The sequence below is a fragment of the Triticum aestivum genome, chromosome 3A (assembly GCF_018294505.1).
Source record: "Triticum aestivum cultivar Chinese Spring chromosome 3A, IWGSC CS RefSeq v2.1, whole genome shotgun sequence".
Classification (NCBI taxonomy): domain Eukaryota; kingdom Viridiplantae; phylum Streptophyta; class Magnoliopsida; order Poales; family Poaceae; genus Triticum; species Triticum aestivum.
This window is the reverse complement of record NC_057800.1, coordinates 469,524,873-469,544,016: the sequence shown is the minus strand read 5'-3', so window position 1 is coordinate 469,544,016 and position 19,144 is coordinate 469,524,873.

The following is a 19,144-nucleotide window of genomic DNA, read 5'->3' as shown; positions in this document are numbered from 1 at the left end:
TCCTCTTCCTCATTTTCTTCAGATTCAGCCCCAGAGTCCATTTCCTTGCCAATGAATGCCCTGGCCTTCTTGGAGCTGCTCTTCTTGTGATATGAAGGCCTTGAGGATTTTGATGATGAGGATTTTGTGGATTTCTTCTTTTTCTTCGCACCATCAGAATTGTAATCCTTGTATTTCTTCTTCTTTGATTCCTTTTCCCATTGAGGACAATCTTGAATGTAATGTCCAGGCTTCTTGCATTTGTGGCAGAGCCTCCTCTTGTAGTCACTGGATGAGGAATCACTGCTCCTTGAGGGTCTTCCAAGGCGACCACGTCTTGAGAACTTTTGGAACTTCTTCACAAGCAGAGCCAGAGCATGGCTTAGTTCTTCAGGATCACCAAGGCTGCTACCAGAGTCTTCATCTTCGGACTCCGATACTGCCTTGGCCTTCAGTGCACGTGTTCTGCCATAGCTTGAACCATATAGATCTCTCTTTTCAGCAAGTTGGAACTCATGAGTATTTAGACTTTCGAGAATATCAGCGGGATCAAGTGACTTGTAATTAGCAAGTTCTTGTATCATCAATGCCAGAGTGTCAAATGAGGAATCAAGCGATCTCAGCAATTTCTTCACCACCTTATGGTCGGTGATGTCAGTGGCACCAAGTGCTTGAAGCTCATTTGAGATGTCAGTGAGGCGATCGAAGGTTTGTTGAACATTTTCATTGTTGAGTCTTTTGAAGCGGTTGAAGAGATTGCGAAGAACATCAACTCGAGAGTCACGCTGAGTTGAGACTCCTTCATTCACTTTGGACAACCTGTCCCAGATAAGCTTCGCTGTCTCTAAAGCACTCACTCTGCCATACTGTCCTTTGCTCAGATGGCCACATATGATATTCTTCGCTTGAGAGTTGAGTTGCTTGAATCTCTTCACATCAGCAGCATTCAGAGAAGGTGTGACTGAGGGAACACCATTTTCCACAACATACCAGAGATCGTTATCAACTGCCTCAAGATGCATCCGCATCTTATTCTTCTAGTAGGGGTAGTCCGTCCCATCGAAGGTAGGACACCCAGCAGAGACCTTGATCATACCTGCGGTCGACATAACTAAAACTCCAGGCGGTTAAACGAAAATCACACAGAACAAGGGAGTACCTTGCTCTGATACCAATTGAAAGTGTGTTATATTGACTAGAGGGGAGTGAATAGGCGATTTTTATGAAATTCTTCACCGAGGAATTTGCCGGTGAGGAAACTCCTTAGTGAAGAACTACTAGCAGCGGAATAAGTACTCAACAGTAAACATAACAGAATACAAGCATAGTCATCATGATGAAATGAAGACATGCACAGAGTACAGGAAGCGTAAGCACAGGGTAACACATGATGAAGACAAACAGACTGAAGAAATTGAACTGAGGAAATTGAGAAAGTCTTCAGTGAAAGTCTTCAAACATAGATATGAACACGCACACAACTCAATTATGAGGAAATGAAAGAGTTGAGGAAATGGAACCAGTAAGCTTGGTGAAGATAATGATTTGGTAGACCAGTTCCAACTGCTGTCTCAGTTGTGCGTCTGGTTGGAGCGGCTAAGTATTTAAACTCGAGGACACACAGTCTCGGACACCCAGTCCTGAACACGCAGCTCAGGACACCTAGTCCTCACCGTATTCTCCTTGAACTAAGGTCACACAGACCTCGTCCAATCACTCGTGGTAAGTCTTCAGGCGACTTCCAAACCTTCACAAACTCGGTCACTCGGCGATCCACAATTCCTCTTGGATGCTCTAGACCATGACACCTAACCATCTGGAATAAGCACAATCTTCAAAGGTAACAAGTGTCGGATCCATGTAGGATCAATCTCTTCAGTGATGCTCAATCACTTGGGGTTTGTAGGTGTTTGGGTTTTGGGTTTTTGGTTTTTTCTCACTTGATGATTTTCGCTCAAAGTCCTCGGAGGATGGGTTGCTCTCAAATGACAAGTGTCAGTTTCTCTCGGAGCAGCCAACCAACTAGTGGTTGTAGGGGGCGGCTATTTATAGCCTAGGGAGTAGCCCGACATGATAAGACATAAATGCCCTTCAATGATATGACCATTAGGTGGATAGATATTTTGGGACAGCTGGCGCATAGCACAGCAACTGTCGGAATTTTGAGTAGCAAAATCCTGAGGGCTATCATGTTCCTCACTGTGTAGGCAATCCGCACTGGTGAATTCCTAACTCCTCAGTCAGGACAAAATCCTCAGAGACCAGAAGAACTTCTTCTCTGTCACTGAAGAAATTGACTGAACTGTATGAGATTTCCAATGGCTTCACTCGAAGGGATTGGTAGGTGTAGGATTTTGAGTTGAGAATCACATGGAAATTTTTCCTTAGTATTTCCTCGACCCCATTTAACAGTACGATGTTTCCTATGACTCAAGAAAGATAAAATGAAACTACGAAAACAAAAGTCTTCACGCTTAATGTTCCTCGAATGAATACCAAGTCTTCACGGTCACACCAATTTCTTCACTTTCAAAGTCTTCAGAAATACAAAGTCTTCAATCGAAGAACTTCATTTTTAGGGGTCGACTGTCTCTGTAAATATCAAACTCCTCATAGACTTATAGACCTGTGTACACTCACAAATGCATTAGTCCCTTAACCTATAAGTCTTCAATACACCAAAATCACTAAGGGGCACTAGATGCACTTACAAGCACAGAGGTCCCGCTACGCCGCTGAAGCAGCACAGAGGTCCCGCCGCGCCGTCGATGCAGCAGACTGGTCCAACCGCGCCCAGAAGCAGCAGAGATGTCCCGCCGTGCCACGAATGCAGCGGAGATGTCCCGCCGCGCCACGGCGGCCTGGGAAAATTTCTCGCGGGCAGGCGACGACTGTTACAGGCGCATGCATGCGATCGTCCATAGCCAGATGGATCAGAGCTCCGGCTGGGCGAAGTTGCAGGATGACATGAAAGCCTCGTTTGAACAGGCTACTGGCACCATCCGACAACTAAGGGAGGGCAATGAGAGGCTCTGGGCCGAGCGCGACCTGCTGAGGGAGAAGATCGTCCGAAGTGCAGACCAGCAGGAGGAGACCAGTGCCTTGTTGAAGAGGACCGGCGTCATCGTCAAGAAACTTATGGACGAGAATGACATGCTCCGCAACAAGCGCCAAAGGCTGGTGGAGGAATCCATGGATGTTCTCAAGCAGCGTCTTGAGGACACGAAAGAGCTCATCGTCGCTCGCCGCGGAGACTAGTTCCCGCGGCCTGCAACAACGCATCAAGAAAGTAGAGATCAACGAGCCAGATCCTTGTCTTCCTTCTTGTTTTGCCCTTGTGTATTTCGGGCGTAGCCTCATGTGGCTTTTTTAATTATCTTGCTAATTATGTAATACAATTAATCGTCCTTATCTTTCTGTGGAAGATCAATGTTGCGAGGCTGGTAAGAAGAAAACTCTTGCTGTGGTGACCCTGGCATTGCTGTTCTTCTAGTTGCTGTTGGGCTTCCTTCAGTTTCCTGGTTTCTTTTGATGTAATAATCATTTTAGGATGTGGATTGTGTCGTCGGTTGTGAAATGTTGGGTTCTAGTGCGGATGTTTGGCCTTTGTTGGCCTCTTGGGATGTTGCGATTTCAATCTAGTAGCTTTTAGTCCTTCGTGTTAGGCTGGAGTTGTGCTGAACTTCTTGTGAATTGTGGTGGTTTTCAGTAATGAAAATCGGAAGGGGCAAGCCCTTCTTTGATCAAAGAAAAAAATTAATCGTCCTTATATATTCATCAGTCTTGCTATAAGTCGCAGTAGATGCTATATAGGTTCGTCGGATCTTACATCAAGATCCGTGCTTTCAGATTTTCTTTTTTCTCTCTTGAATCTTAGTCGAGTGAGACATAGCCACGCCATTAAACAGAGGTTCGGGCGCCATTAATGGAGACCTTGGGAGAGAGGTGGACGGCAGATGGAGGTCAAAGGGCTCTCCTCCCGATAAGCACGCGCAGGGGTCTGATCGCACACCTCTCGTACTCAAATAGCTACCCTGCACGGCGCCTCCTAGCTAATAAAAAATGGGGATGCGTGGCGGCACGTAAATGGTACTAGCAAGTAGAACACCCACGGTTTCAATAATACTTGTGTTTCTGATTGTAACGTGACAACACTTGTTCCAAAATGACTTTGTTGATTGTTAATGTGTGCGCCTTCGCAAATCGGACTGCAAATTTACCACAACATGTTGGTGCCATGTCATTGCACCAAGCCAAGTTTCATTATTTTCTTGCGTGTTTTGGATTTACAGGAATTAAAAAACTAAGTTTCTCAATGTTTCCAACCCAGCCACGACGCCCAGAATTTTGAATTTCATTCCCATTTCTTGCATGGAACCTAGAAATTTACCCGAGGACACACATGTGATTTTTCAACCAACTTTGGTGCACTGGAACATGTGCTTGCATTTCAAATTTGAATTATGCACACAAAGGTGACACGTTCCCTCCTAGAACCATGAGCCTTCTTGAGAGAAGCTCCGGTTTGCAAGAAGCTTATACCAAAATTTGTTCCTATTCGGCCAATTTTTTTACCATGGCACGGTACTACCATGACATGAGACCATGCCAAGTTTCATGATTTTAAAACCAAGTTTCTCAATGTTCTCGACCGAGCCACGATGCCCAGATGGTTGAATTTTATTCTCATTTTTTGCATGGGACCTACTCCCTCCTTCCATCTATATAGGGCCTAATGTGTTTTTCAAGACAAGCTTTGACTATTGACAAGATTAATAGCACATGAGATGTATACTATGAAAATTATATTATTGGAAGCTCCTTTGACATACAAATTTGAAGGTATGCTTTGTGTAAGTTGCATGTCATATATTATTGCTCTAACGTTTGGTCAAAGTTAGCCTTGAAAAACGCATTAGGACCTATATAGATGGAAGGAGGGAGTAGAAATTCACCCGAAGACACAAATGTGATTTTTCAACCAACTTTGGTGCACGAGAGCATGTGCTTGTAGTTCAAATTTGAATTATGCACATTAAATGACCAAAATCTCAATTAATGTGTAAATTAGGCCAAAAGAAGATGGAATAATTCCAAAATTTAACAGGGCACTCATGTAGTTCTATGTTTCCTTTGTAAATAAACTCAAGGGGGACAACGTATATCATTTTGCACTCAAAGGTGGCACGTTCCCTCTCAGAACCACGAGCCTTCTTGAGAGAAGCTTCGGTTTGCAAGAAGCTTATACCAAAATCTGTTCCTATTCAGCCAATTTTTTACCACAACATGGTAGTACCATGACATGACATCCATGCCAAGTTTCATGATTTTCAGACGTGTTTTGGATTTACAAGAATTTTAAAACCAAGTTGTTCAATGTTCTCGGCCGAGCCACGATGCCCAGATGTTTTAATTTTATTCTCATTTCTTGCATGGGACCTAGAAATTCACCCGAAGACACATATGTGATTTTTCAAACAACTTTGGTGCACGAGAGCATGTGCTTGTAGTTCAAATTTGACTTATGCACATTAAATGACCAGAAACTAAATTAATGTATAAAAAACGACAAACGAACCTGGAATAATTCCAAAATTTAAAAGGGCACTAATGTAGTTCTATGTTGCCTTTGTTAAGAAACTCAAGGGGGGGCAGCGTATATCGGTTCACACTCAAAGGTGGCACGTTCCCTCTTAGAACCACGAGCTTCCAAATCGGCCCAATTTTGTACCACAACAGGTTAGTGCCATGACATGACACCAATCCAAGTTTCATGATTTCCGGGCGAGTTTTGGATTACATGAATTAAAATCAAAGTTTCTCGATGTTCTCGGCCGAGTCATGACGCCCAGATGTTTGAATTTCATTCTCATTTCTTCCATGGGACCTAGAAATTCAACCAAGGACATACATGTGATTTTTCAACCCACTTTGGTGCACCGGAGCATGTGCATGCAATTCATATTTAGATTATGCACATTAAAAGTCCAGAAACTCAATTAATGTATAAAAAGGCCAAATGAACCCAAAATAATTCCAAAATTTAACAGGGCACTCATATAGTTATATGTTGCCTCTGTAATTAAAATCAGGGGAGGCAGCGTATATCATTTCACACGCAAAGGTGACACGTTCCCTCTCGGAACCATGAGGCTTGTTGAGAGAATCTCTGGTTTTGCAAGAGGCTTATACCAAAACTTGCCCCAATTCAACCAAAAATTATACGTATGAAAACAGGGTTTAGATTATCCCAAACATCTCGCTACCTAGACCAATAATGTACTATGATTTGAATTCAACATAAAATGGATACAAATATTTGAATTGGAGAGCGTATGGTACATGTAGTTCATAGTGAAATATGATTACTGCTATATGTATGTTTTTTGTTATCAAGATAATATTTAAATTATTTTATAACTTGACAACAATCATATTCAAATAAGGAAAATTGATTCAAATTTAGTCCATATGGTAGACGACAATATATATGTTCACATGGTGGAGTAAAATGTTCATATATGATGGAAGATCAAAATGTACGACTACACCAATTATAAACCGCAAGGTCACCTAACGATATATTCGAATTCAACATAACGTGGATTCAAAAATTGAAATTCAAGATCATGGCATCTGTAATCATATAAAAAGGGACATTACTCTTTCTTTGGTGGGAATTGATTTGTTTTTTGTTGTTGTTGAGGGAAGTGTGAATCGATTTGGTACTGTGCAGGGTAATCTTGTTCTCCCGATTTTTTTACATTTTTCTTGTAGTTTTTTCAATGGAATCTATAGCAATATAGTAAAAGGGGACATGACTCTCTTGTGTCTTGTATGAATTGTTTTTTTACATGTTAAGTTTGTTATGCCGAACAAGGAATTCACACCTTGTTATCCCGAAATTTTCAAGCTCGAGTATCTTTTGTCTCACCTGCTTTGAAACTCCCGCTTCTTCAACCCGCGCCGCGCCTTGTTATCCCGAAATTTGGACGCGCGTGAGAACTCCCTCCTCATCCGAAATCGCTCCCGCAGCCTAGACACGCGAAATCCCCCTTCTACCCCTCAGCCGAAAATGAAGCTCCACGTCGCGGTGTCAAAACCGATGGTGGTACACTGGTAACTTACCCTACATTTTGGACAAGTGCGTCCCTAAGCTTGGCTCCCCCTCCCCCTTCACCCCCCCATTCGTACACCGAGGCCGCCAAAAACCATGGAACCCGACGCTCGTCCGTCGGCCTCCCGACCGCCGCCCAGCCGGAGACTCTTCCCCGACTACGTCGTCCACCGCAACAGCTCGCCATCCCTCATCCACCGCATTGGATGAGGATCTGTTGTCGATCTCGTCGTCCCGCCGAATCAGCCACCCCGTCCTCCACCTCCAAGGAGCTGCCCCGATGTTCGCCCCGTCTATCGTGCCACCTCAATCCCCACAGCATCGTCTTGACCTGCCCCACCGGAACCGCACCACCCTCACCAATTCCTCCGATGAAGCTGAGGCCAACTCGGCGCCACCGAGGAGGTTCTGCACTCACCGCTACATTTTATCTTTTATTCGATCTCAGGGGCTGCCGGTGCTCGATACCGAGCAGACATGGCATGTCTCCATCGACGGCGCCGTTGCCGGCCACATCATCCACGACGTCTCTCCCCCATGTCGTTGCTTCCTCAGCGGCGACTTCCACAATAGCACTAGCTGCAGCTGCTCCGGCTCTCGCTCGCGCTGCGGCTCTGTTCTTGCTGTCGGTCGCGCTGCTGCACTGCTCCCGCTTTCGTTCGTGCTGCTGCTCTGCTCTTGCTCTCGCTTGCACTGCTGCTGCTGCACGACCTTCGGAAGCTACAGGAGTTGCTGCTTTAGCACTCGCTCGCGGTGCTACTACACGACTTGCTCTCTGCTAGTGTGTTCCCTGCTCGAGCGTCTGCTGATTTAGATCACTGCTTCTCTGCTACTAGTGCTCAAACGCCCTAAACATCTATTGCAATGCTCTGTTACTAGTTAAATCAGTTTCGACAGTAAAATCCAGTTTCAACTGTGAAGTTCATTTTCTTCAGTTAAGTTCAGAGTGAAAAGTACTTACAACATCTGTCGGAGCGGCTGTGGCGCGGCTGATGCGTTTTAATCTAGCACTTTTTGGTGATGTATTTTACATCATCTATTGCAGATGATATTAGGGTCCCACTTCAGATTAACATTGTCTGTCTTGTCATGCTTCAGCCTCGTCGCCGTACACCTTAGTGGAGCTGCTCCAACGACGGAACCGTCCATCATAGCGGAGCAGTACCCTCGGCGCCGTTTCCATAGGCCTCAGATCTTCTTCCCCGCCTCCGACAGTCACACCAGCATCATCACCATCCTCCACGTCCAACCCAATGATGCTGAGGTCCACAAGGCTATGCCAAAGAGGTTGTACAATCGTCGCATCACTTTGTTTCTCCATTCCTCTGTTCTTCCAATTCATGTGAGCCAAACACCCAGGTTGACTGAAATCCTATGTTTCCAAATGCTCTGTTTTGCACGTGCATTCCTATCCTATTCCTGTGTTTTTCCTGTCCTTGCGTTTATAGAATCCTCCAATTCTAAGGAGCCCTTACAGATTTACTTCATTTTCAGATGGGCGTCAAAGAAAACTCTGTGTGTTATGTCCTGCTCCTGCCGTGCCGTCATCCACCCCACCTGAGGTGCACCATCGACAGAAGTGTTCACTGCAGCAGAGATCCCCCCTGCAGACTTCCTTTCGCCGCCTCAGATCATCTTCCCAGTTGCCGGCAGCCACGCCAACTGCATTACCATCATCGACTGAGCAGATGAACCTGATGACTACATAGTTCCGGAAGAGAGGTCGCAATCTTTCATGTTTGCTTACGTTATACATCGGTTATTATTACCTGCTACTTTATCATTCAATCTTGAGTTTTGAATTGCCCATGGGTCTTCTATGTGGTTCATGTTGGGTGGGCAACAAACAATAGATGATCCATTGTCTATCTTTTTAAACTAAAGCTATAATCTACCTGCTGTCATTAGTTTTGGATCCATCCACTCGTTTGCTACCATCAGTCTTGATTTTTGCATGCACCCCTTAGGCCTTACAAAATCTAACTATTTTTTTATTATGCATGTCAGATATTGTACACAATCGTACTGAACATGTAGAGAAAAAGGGAAGACCGTTGCGTGCGAATATAATGTCATGCAGACGCCGCTCCATGGTGGGCGAAGTGGCCCCCCTCCTGCATTTCCAGATTGTATTCCAGAGGAAGATAACTATTCAGATGGAGATTCAGAAGGAGCCGACCATGCCTGTTTACCAAGTGAGGTGTTTGATCTAACCTGGCATGCTGATGTTGGTCATATCATGCATATGGCGCCTTGCATTGCTTACATTATACATCTTATATGTCATCAGCTTAGTTTAGATTTGCTTTGTGTGAATGCCACCCGTTTGGTTTCTATATCATACTCCCACCATTCCTAAATATTTTTCTTTTTAGAGATTTCAACAAGTGACTACATACGGAACAAAATGAGTGAATCTACACTCTAAAATATGTCTATATACATCTGTATGTGGTAGTCCATTTGAAATATCTAAAAAGACAAATATTTAGGAATGGAGGGAGTATATGGGAATTATGCAATGCCATCTTCTTTAGCCAGGCATATACGTGAATCATGCAATGCCATCCTGTTTAGCCAGTCATCGTATATGTGAATTGTATCGTGCCATATTTTTTCCATAATGTATTCCATTTGTCAACAATGTTTATACATTCATCTACTCTTCCTGTGCATCAGCCATTTGAGTCGGTCATGGGAAAATCTGGAGTGAAAACAAGGTCTTCTGAGCAGTCAGTGCTACCTGTCGATGCAGATTTCTTGCTGGTTACAGATAGCTCCTCAGAGGAGGATTCAGAGAGAGATGACCAGTCGTATCCCCCCCCCCCGAGGTGCATGCTCTAACTTGGCTGGGTTATATTGCTCATATCATGCATATGGTGTCTTGCATTGCCATGCCATCTGCTTAGATTAGACATGGTTTGTGTGAATGCCTCCTGTTTGCTTTCTATATCAGATATGTGAATTAAGCAATGCCATGTTTTTCAGCCAGTTATCATATATGTGAATTATGCACCGCCATGGAGCCATGCATCATATATGTGAATTATCTCATGCCATCTTTTTTTTCATTACGTATTCCATTTGTCGACAATCTATGTATATTGAACTACTCTTCATGTGTATCAGCCATTTGAGCCGGTTATGGAAAAATTTGGAGTGAAAACAAGGTCTTCAGAGAAGGCAATGGTACCTGTTGAAGCATATATCTCGATGGTTACAGGGAGCTCCTTGGAGGAGGATTCAGAGATAGATGACCAGTCCTATATCCCACCTGAGGTGTATGCTCTAAGTTGCAATGTTTATATTTCTCATATGATGCATATGGTGTCTTGCATTGCTTAGTTTAGACATCATATGCACAATATTGAATTCTATCTGCTTAGGTTAGAGATCATGCATGCGAGTGCCAGATGCTTAGTATATGAATCAATTATGTTAATTATATCATGCCATCCTGTATACTTAGACAACATGTATGTGAATTATTTCATCCCAACCTATTTTAGAAATACATCATATAGTTTTGTCATGTCATCCTGTTTAGGTACTCATCATATGTTGAATTATGCCATTATATCCTGTTAAGTTATCCATCATATATCTGAAACTGTGTCATGCTATCCTGTTTAGTTAGGCATCATATATGTGAAATTGTGTCATGTTGTCCTGTTTGGTTAGACAACATATATGTGAATAACCACATATGTCTATCATACAATGTCTGTACGTTCAATTTCTTTTCTTGTTTATCAGCCATTTGAATTGGAGGGGGTGATGGCAGTATCTAAGGGAGCAAAAACCCGTTCTTCACAAAAGACAGTGCTACCTATCGATGCAGATAGAACCATGGTTGTACTGGCCCACAAACTAGCCCCACCACACATAATCGAGACTCTTCCAGATTGCACACTTACACTGTTGGGCACAGAACCAGCTACAACCCATCTAACCGCAACCCCAGCGGATAGTAACCCACTTATAGTTGACAAAGCACCATGTCCACCACAGAGTACCCCCACACAAGCAGTTTGTAAAGCTACTGCAGTGCCCAAAGCACAAAGACCACCACAGCTAACCCAAACTCCATGTTTAAAGCAGAAGAGCAACTGTTCTCAGGTCAAATTCCGTAGCTATGGTCCATACTCCTTTGCTGTTGCATCACTGTATTTACTCATACCAACTACTTTCGAATTTGAAGGATCCAATTGAAACTCCAATGGCGCAACATGTATGTTTTAAACCTATTTCTTTAACTGGATTGCTATTCTAACTTCTTGCTCTATGTTGATTTCAGTTTAAGTTGTATAAACAGTTATGTTCTCATGTGATGCACATTACAAGTGCTGCCAATGCTGTGTAGTTTCTCACACTTATATTCTGTCTATGCTACTGTGTCTTAAAAATATATGAGTTGAACTGTGTCTCTATCTTGATTAGGGAACATAAACTAGAATGATATGGACAATAGAGTGACCATAGTACATAGATATATGTTTGTTTCATGTTGTTATCCTATCCACCTTACTACTAAACTGGTTTACCAAAATGAGTTTCATATACTACAAGCTAAATCTGTGATGTGTCTGCTTGTTTCTCTTGTAGTATGCAAACAGAATATTGGAGAAGAGCACCCCACTATGCAATGGTAGAGAAAGTAAAGCAGATAAGGTTCAAGATAGTGATACAACCCTGTTGGTCTCCAAGAAAGGTGATAAAAACGATCTTGTAGACAGTGAGAAAACCCCACAGTCCAGCGTTGATGTAGTGTTCGAGTTACTGGCTAGTACCGCTAGCACAAGCTCTTTGAACTCGCTGCCTGAATGACTTCGGCTTCTTCAGTCTCACCTACAAGCTGAAAGGCATCAGTCAGCTGTGATGCGGCAAGAAGCCGAAGGACCGAGGAAGTCCATGCATAATTCAGATGCGTACTTTCTTGCCAGCATTATGGGTACCCAAGATATTGTTTCTTGAAATCTTCTAAAGTGGTTTCAATTCTGGACTTGTTTTGCTGCGGCGTTTATATGCTGCTTTGTTCCCTATATTTGCACTGGTGGCGAACTTTGTTGCCCAGTGGATGTAATATGTGTAATAGCCGTGATAGCCTAGCATAAGTTGCTTGCTTATTTATTTCCTTGTTGTCTTGTTTATTTGTTTGCTTGTAGTCAGTGCAGTTCTTTTTCGCGGTTTGCTAGTGGCTGCAATAACCTATTTTTTAAAACTAGGCCACAATAACCATGGGCTAATATTTACTGTAGTGACACTTGGCCTCCTACGGGCCGTAGAAACGGTGGGCCTTCTACGGGACGTAGAAACAGTAGACCTTCTACGGGCCGTAGAAACAATGGGCCTTCTACGGGCCGTAGAAACAATGGGCCTTCTACGGGCCGTATCATGAATGGGCCTTATACGGGCCGTATGATCGATTGGCCAAACATGGGCCAATAACAGGCCGCATTATGGCTGTAAATGGGCTAGAGTTGGAATCGTCCGTTCATGGGCCGACCATAACGAGCCATCGTTAATAGGTCGTATTTGATGACGCTATGAAAACGACCCAACGTATTAACGGACCACAAACGGGCCGACTGTAACCACGGGCTGAATTTGGCCCACAAGTAGAAAATGACAGTAACGGGCCATAAGTAAACGAATGCTGGAAATGAGCCCAAGAATAAATGGGCTCTGAGAAGGCCGAAAGATAACATGGGCTAGAAACGGCCCAACGGAATAATGGGCCGTTAATGGGTATAAAGTGATACACTGTTCATTACGGGCCAGTTTCACCACGGGCCGTTAATGGGTGTAAAGTGATACACTATTCATTACAGGTCAGTTTCACCATGGGCCGTTAATAGGCCAAGAGTTACATAGGGCCTCATATGGGCCAAAAGACGTCATGGGCCATACATGGGCCAGAGTTGAAAATGGGCTGGAATCATATTGGATGGCCCAGATGATGCTACTGGGCCTAATTCGGATAGGGCGTAACGGGCCTTGGGTTAGCGGGTTGTAAATGGGCTATATGCGAACAGGCCGTTAATAGGCTTTCCATGGGCCGGCCCGCCACCTTTTGACCAAGTCAAACGGGCTGGCCTTTTCACAGGAATGGGCCTCTGTTGGGCCATGCCACGTGTCGACGTATCATAGGCGCCTTCTGTCCAATGAGTGGATGACATCTGTCCCTACCATGAGCTGACACGTGTTTCCTCCAGCCAATGATGATTTTGCACATGGAAAATCTCCATTGGTCGGGGCTGTTAACGGGTTATCGGATCCAAAACCCGACCCGATAGCTTAACGGCCTTCCGTTACAGTGGATACCACGTGTCGGTCACCCTTGACAAAAGCACTTCTGTGACGCGTGATTTATCGTCATGGAAGTGCACACTTCCATGATGATAATTTTGGTAATGTCATGGAACACTTCTACGACAGCACAGGTATGACTATCTTGATTCTGTCATAAAATTGTCATGGATGTACATGCATGACAAAAAACGCGACCTACTGTGACAAACACGTATCATCACGGAAGTGTATTTTTTTGTAGTGTTATAACCTCCTTTTTAGCATTGAGACCCGTGATATTATTCCATTGCATGCCCCTGCTTTATTTGATTCTGTTGCCAGGGCGGATATAGGATTATGCCCGCAGACATCATCGCCTACCGGAGAGCTTAGACTGCTGCAGAGGCAGCGAAGGAGCCTCGGCAGTGGAATGAGTGGATGCCCGCTCCTCAGTACCCCTACTACCATCCAGGCTTCTGATTGACTACCAAGTTAGGCCAAAAGCCTAAGCTTTGGGGAGTACGTGTTTCTCATCGACATTACATTCATGCCCACTTATTTTCATTTGTTGGTGTTCACACTTTTTCATTGTATCTTCCATGTTTAATTTTATTTTCTTGCTTTCTTGTGTGTTTGAAAAACTTTAGAAAAACCAAAAGAAAAATAGTTGTAGTTAGTTTACTTTCTATGCATGCTTGGTTGTAATATTAAAAAGAAAACCCAAAAAGATTTCCTTGTTCTTATTTTGCTTGTTGGGAGCTTTCCCGTGTAAATAGTTTTCTCGTTTTTACTTTTATTTGCTTGTTCAAGAAAACCAAAAACTCCAAAAATATTTTTAGTGTGTTCCTCTGAATTTCTTTTCTTTTTATTCGAGTTGCACCAAGAGAAGACCACGATGAAAATGTTGAGTGGCTCTCATATGAATAACTGTTGATCTAATAAAGAGCCCATTTTACCTTGTCTTCTCCTGTTGAATATTTTTTTGCAGATTCCAGCTTAGTCCATGGCACTCTTGCACTATTATTATTATTATTATTTTCACATCGTTCGGTCGTGCAAGTGAAAGGAAATAATAACAATATTTGATGAACTGGCCGTGACAGAGAGAAACTGGTATGAACTCAACTTGTTCTGTTTGTGTAAATATGTTTAACCTAGTATCCATGATTCAGCCCATTATGATTAAACATGTCTGCAATGACAATTAGAGATTATAGTTTCTCATGCCATGCATAAGTAGCCAGGAGTGGATAATGATTTATCTTGGATATCGACATTGCGTTAAAATGATTGTGATGTAGTATGATGATATGGTATCCTCATCTGAATGTTCGAGTGGCTTGACTTGGCACATGTTCATGCATGTAGTTGAATCAAAACCAACATAGCCTCTATGATATTTATGTTCATGGTGTTCATATCCTACCCATGCTAGTGTCCAATGATACTTATGCATAATGCATGTTCATGATCGTTGTTGCTCTCTAGCTGGCCGCTTCTCAATCTAATTGCTAGACTTTGCCTGTACTAAGTGGGAATTCTGCTTGTACATCAAAAACCTTGAACCCAAAGTTATTCCAGATGAGTCCACCATACCTACCTATATGCGGTATTACCCTGCTGTCCTAAGTAAATTTGCATTGCCACCTAAATAATATCCCTTTTGTGTTCCTGGATCATTCATGGAACGACAGGAGGTGGTCGGTATCTTCCATGCTAAGCGAGTTATTCTCAGGTCGAGTGTCACTCGCCATCGCACGAGAAAAGGGCGGTAATTGGGATTCCCAGTCCCGAACTATGCAAATAATTAAACAAAACTCCCCCGGGACTGTTGTTGGTATGGATGACACCCGTTGTTTTGGACACGCCGTGGAACGTGATTGTTAGTGGAAGGGGAGTAAACCTTTACTTTTATCGCTTGGGAACCGCCACTAGCGCGCTTAGCATGGAAGATATTGATAAACCGATAGTCGTGAAGTAAATAAGAAGGGTGCATGTCCCAAAATATCATTTACCTCTGTTTTAAAACTTGAGCTCTTGCACCTCTGCAAATCATTGCTTCCCTCTGTGAAGGGACTATCTATTTACTTTTATGTTGTGTCATCACCTTCTAAAACAAGCGCTAGAACCTAAGAGCACAGCTGTCATGACTTATGCATTGTATGTAGCAAATGTTGGGTGCATCATGACTGGATCTTTTCTACCATGAATTACAATGTTTAGTCGCTGCTTGGACTTTGGAGGTGCTCTGCATTTATGTTTTGCGGTCTCAGAAAGGGCTAGCGAGATACCACTATTGTCATATTATATCATGGTTGTTTTGACAACGTGTTGCCGTTTGAGATACCTTATTATTGCTCGCTGGCTGATTATGTCATTGATATGAGTTAATGTAATCTTTAAGAGGTATTGTCGGCATGGTTAGTTATAATGTTGGCTGAAAACCTGGGTGCTGTTTAAGCTTATTTACGCAAACAAGAGCAAAAGAGTTCGTAGAAGTTTTTCTTTTTCACTTTCAGTTTATCAACTGGTTGCTTGAGGACAAGCAAAGGTTTAAGCTTGGGGGAGTTGATACGTCTCCAACGTATCTACTTTTCCTAACGTTTTTCCTCTTGTTTTGGACTCTAATTTGCATGATTTGAACGAAACTAACCCCGGACTGATGCTATTTTCAGCAGAACTACCATGGTGTTGTTTTTGTGCAAAAATAAAACTTCTCAAAATGGAGCGAAACTTTGCGAGGAATTTTTATACAATAAGAATTTCTGGAGCCAAGACCTACCGAAGAGGGGCACCTGGGTGGGCACAACCCACCAGGGCGCGCCCCCTCTCCTGGTGCGCCCAGTTGGGTTGTCCCCACCTGGTGGCCCCGTAGACCCTGAAACTAATGCTATAAAATCCTATTTTTCCAGAAAAAATCGGGGAGAAAGAATTATCGCGATCCACGAGATGGAGCCGTCGTCACCTCCTGTTCTTCACGAGGAGGCCAGATCTGGAGTTCATTTGGGGCTTCAGAGAGGGGGATCTTCGTTCTTCGCCATCACCAACCCTTATCCATCTCCAATTCCATGATACTCCCCGACGAGAGTAACTCCTTCATATGCTCGCTGGTCAGTGAGGAGTTGGATGAGATTCATAATGTAATCAAGTTAGTTTTCTTAGGGCTTGATCCCTAGTATCCACTATGTTCTTAGATTGATGTTGCTATGACTTTGCCATGCTTAATGCTTGTCACTTTGGGCCCAGGTGCCATGATTTCAGATCTGAACCATTTATGTTATCACCATTATATCCATGTTCTAGATCTGATCTTGCAAGTTATAGTCACCTACTACGTGTTATGATCCGGCAACCCCGGAGTGACAATAGTCGGGACCACTCCCGGTGATGACCGTAGTCTGAGGAGTTCATCTATTCACCGTGTGGTAATGCTTTTGTTCTGGTTCTCTATTAAAAAGAGGCCTTAATATCCCTTAGTTTCCAATAGGACCCCGCTGCCACGGGAGGGTAGGACAAAAGATGTCATGCAAGTTCTTTCCATAAGCACGTATGACTATTTACGGAATACATGCCTACATTATATTGATGAACCGGAGGTAGTGCCGTATCGCCCTAGGTTATAACTGTCTCATGATGAATATCATCCAACATATCACGGATCCAATGCCTATGAATTTATCCTATATTGTTCTTGCTAAGCTACTACTGCTATCATCACTGTTACACTTGCTACAAAATTATTGCTATCACTATTACCATTACTATTGCTGCTGTCACCAGTATCAAAACTATCATATTACTTTTATACTGATTACTTGCTACAGATAATTAATCTCCAGGTGTGATTGAATTGACAACTCAGCTGCTAATACCTTCAAATATTCTTTGGCTCCCCTTGTGTCGAATCTATAAAATTTGGTTGAATACTCTACCCTCGAAAACTGTTGCGATCCCCTATACTTGTGGGTTATCACAGGGGAAGGGGTGCGGCTGCCCTCCCACCCCCCACTATTTATAGGGGGAGGGAAGAGGGGGCTGCCCCCTAGATGCATCTAGAGGGGGGGGTAAGAGGGGGAAACTTGCCCCCCAAGCAGGAGGGAGGCGCCCCCTCCCCCTAGTGTTTCCAACCCTAGGCGCCTTGGGCCCTTGGGGGCGTACCAAACCACTAGGGGGATGGTTCCCTCCCATATTCAGCCCATTAAGTCCTCTGGGGTAGGTGACCCCACCCGGTGGACCCCGGACAACTTTCGGTGGTCCGGGTATAATACCGATAACCCCCGAAACCATTCCGGCGACTGAGATTGGACTTCTGCTACGTCTTCAGCTTGCGTTGGTTTTCCCCGAAGAGGAAGGGATGATGCAGCAGAGTAGCGTAAGTATTTCCCTCAGTTTTTGAGAACCAAGGTATCAATCCAGTAGGAGCCCACGCTCAAGTCCCTCGTACCTGCACAAAGCGATAGCTACCCGCAACCAACGCGATTAGGGGTTGTCAAGCCCTTCACGGTCACTTACGAGAGTGAGATCTGATAGATAGAATATTTTTGGTATTTTTGATATAAAGATGCAAAGTAAAAAGTAAAAGCAAAGTATATAGCAAAACAATATAAAAGTGATGGAGATTGATATGATGAGAATAGACCCGGGGGCCATAGGTTTCACTAGTGGCTTCTCTCGAGAGCATAAGTTTTCTACGGTGGTGAACAAATTACTGTTGAGAAATTGACAGAATTGAGCATAGTTATGAGAATATCTAGGCATGATCGTGTATATAGGCATCACGTCCGTGACAAGTAGATCGAATCGATTCTACATCTACTACTATTACTCCACTCATCGACCGCTATCCAGCATGCATCTAGAGTATTAAGTTAAAAACAGAGTAATGCTTTAAGCAAGATGACATGATGTAGAGAGATAAATTCATGCAATATGAAATAAACCCCATCTTGTTATCCTTGATGGCAACGATACAATACGTGTCTTGCTGCCCCTTCTGTCACTGGGAAAGAACACCGCAACATCGAACCCAAAGCTAAGCACTTCTCCCATGGCAAGAACTACCAATCTAGTTGGCCAAACCAAACGGATAATTCGAAGAGACTTGCAAAGATAACCAATCATACATAAAAGAATTCAGAGAAGATTCAAATATTGTTCATAGATAGCCTTGATCATAAACCCACAATTCATTGGTCTCAACAAACACACCACAAAAGAAGAAGATTACATCGAATAGATCTCCACAAGAGAGGGGGAGAACATTGTATTGAGATCCAAAAAGAGAGAAGAAGCCATCTAGCTACTAACTATGGACCCGAAGGTCTGAGGTAAACTACTCACACTTCATCGGAGAGGCTATGATGATGTAGAAGCCCTCCTTGATGACGGCCCTCTCCGGCGGAGCTCCGGAACATGCCCCAAGATGGGATCTCGTGGATACAGAAAGTTGCGGCGGTGGAATTAGGTTTTTGGCTCCTGTTCTGATCGTTTGGGGGTACGTGGGTATATATAGGAGGAAGGAGTACGTCGGTGGAGCACCGAGGGTCCCACAAGGCAGGGGGGCGCGCCCTAGGGGGGGGGGTTTGCGCCCCCTACCCTCGTGAGCACCTCTTTGCTTCCTTGCAGTAGGGTCCAAGTCTCCTGGATCATGTTCGGTGAGAAAATCACGTTCCCGAAGATTTTATTCCATTTGGACTCTGTTTGATATTCCGTTTCTTCGAAACACTGAAATAGGCAAAAAAAACAGCAATTCTAGGC